Source organism: Cyprinus carpio, unplaced genomic scaffold (genome assembly GCF_018340385.1).
Source record: "Cyprinus carpio isolate SPL01 unplaced genomic scaffold, ASM1834038v1 S000005707, whole genome shotgun sequence".
Taxonomy (NCBI): Eukaryota; Metazoa; Chordata; class Actinopteri; order Cypriniformes; family Cyprinidae; genus Cyprinus; species Cyprinus carpio.
The window spans coordinates 1-1,790 of record NW_024878391.1 but is presented as its reverse complement, the minus strand read 5'-3'; the positions used below and the strand labels follow the sequence as shown (position 1 = coordinate 1,790).

At 40.2% G+C, this 1,790-nt stretch overlaps 4 non-coding genes across 4 annotated transcripts; all 4 read right to left on the bottom strand.

Annotated features, from left to right (window-relative positions):
- Positions 1–616: 616 nt before the first annotated feature.
- trnal-caa lies at positions 617–730 on the bottom strand. Its single transcript has 2 exons — positions 691–730; positions 617–662 (listed from the first exon to the last, which is right to left on the bottom strand). It is a non-coding gene; the product is annotated as a tRNA-Leu (tRNA).
- Positions 731–1,096: 366 nt separating this feature from the next.
- trnal-caa lies at positions 1,097–1,208 on the bottom strand. Its single transcript has 2 exons — positions 1,171–1,208; positions 1,097–1,142 (listed from the first exon to the last, which is right to left on the bottom strand). It is a non-coding gene; the product is annotated as a tRNA-Leu (tRNA).
- A 139-nt stretch (positions 1,209–1,347) lies between these two features.
- trnal-caa lies at positions 1,348–1,459 on the bottom strand. Its single transcript has 2 exons — positions 1,422–1,459; positions 1,348–1,393 (listed from the first exon to the last, which is right to left on the bottom strand). It is a non-coding gene; the product is annotated as a tRNA-Leu (tRNA).
- A 168-nt stretch (positions 1,460–1,627) lies between these two features.
- On the bottom strand, positions 1,628–1,740 carry trnal-caa. The gene is made up of 2 exons: positions 1,703–1,740; positions 1,628–1,674 (listed from the first exon to the last, which is right to left on the bottom strand). It is a non-coding gene; the product is annotated as a tRNA-Leu (tRNA).
- Between the last annotated feature and the right edge of the window lie 50 nt (positions 1,741–1,790).

Here is a 1,790-nt window from a genome sequence, read left to right as displayed (position 1 = left end):
AGTCTGGTCAATCCACTTCATTTCTCTTCAAAAGAGCCTTTGTCAGAAGTGGGATTTGAACCCACGCCTCCATTTGGAGACCAGAAACCTCAGCAACTGAGAAGGATTATCTGTCTTGAGTCTGGCTTTTAGACCACTCGGCCATTCTGACATGTTCACACAAGGATGTGAAGGGGCATTTCTATCAGTGTAGTTGGTCAGATAGCAAAACAGATCTTCCAATATATGTAATTTATTGTCTCATCATGTCTTTAAATTCAATTTCTAGTCTGGTCAAATTATTGTCTCATAATTTCTTTAAATTCAATTTCTAGTCTGGTCAATCCACTTCAAAAAGCCACTTCATTTCACTTCAAAAAGAGCCTCTGTCAGAAGTGGGATTTGAACCCACCTCCATTCGGAGACCAGAAACCTCAGCAACTGAGAAGGATTATTTGTCTTGAGTCTGGCCTTAGACCGCTCGGCCATTCTGACATGAATACACAATGATGAGAATGGTATTTCTATCAGTGAAGTTGGTCAGATGGCAAAATAAAGGATCCAAATTATTATTTATTTTCTCACTATTTCTTTAAATTCAATTTCTAGTCTGGTCAATCCACTTCAAAAGAGCCTTTGTCAGAAGTGGGATTTGAACCCACGCCTCCATTTGGAGACCAGAAACCTCAGCAGCTGAGAAGGATTATCTGTCTTGAGTCTGGCGCCTTAGACCACTTTCGGCCATTCTGACATGGTTCCACAAGGATGTGAAGGCATTTCTATCAGTGAAGAGAAGGTCAAATGGCAAAATAAATGATCCAAAGAATATTTTTTATTGTCTCATGATTTCTTTTTAAATTCATTTTCTAGTCTGGTCAGTCCAAAACTGCCTTTGTCAGAAGTGGGATTTGAACCCACGCCTCCATTCGAGACCAGAATGCTCAGAAACTGAGAAGGATTATTTGTCTTGAGCCTGACACATTAATACAAGAATGTGAAGGGCAATTGTATCAGTGAAGAAGGTCAAATGGCAAAATAAAGGATCCAAAGAATATTATTTATTGTCTCATAATTTCTAGTCTGGTCAATCCACTTCATTTCTCTTCAAAAGAGCCTTTGTCAGAAGTGGGATTTGAACCCACGCCTCCATTTGGAGACCAGAAACCTCAGCAACTGAGAAGGATTATCTGTCTTGAGTCTGGCGCCTTAGACCACTCGGCCATTCTGACATGTTCACACAAGGATGTGAAGGGCATTTCTATCAGTGTAGTTGGTCAGATAGCAAAACAGATCTTCCAATATATGTAATTTATTGTCTCATCATGTCTTTAAATTCAATTTCTAGTCTGGTCAAATCAAAAGGGCCTTTGTCAGAAGTGGGATTTGAACCCACGCCTCCATTTGGAGACCAGAAACCTCAGCAACTGAGAAGAATTATTTGTCTTGAGTCTGGCGCCTTAGACCACTCGGCCATTCTGACACATTCATACAAGGATGTGAAGGGCAATTGTATCCGTGAAGAAGGTCAAATGGCAAAATAAAGGATCCAAAGAATATTATTTATTGTCTCATAATTTCTTTAAATTCAATTTCTAGTCTGGTCAATCCACTTCAAAAAAGCCACTTCATTTCACTTCAAAAGAGCCTCTGTCAGAAGTGGGATTTGAACCCACGCCTCCATTCGAGAGACCAGAAACCTCAGCAACTGAGAAGGATTATTTGTCTTGAGTCTGGCGCCTTAGACCGCTCGGCCATTCTGACATGAATACACAATGATGAGAATGGTATTTCTATCAGTGAAGTTGGTCAGA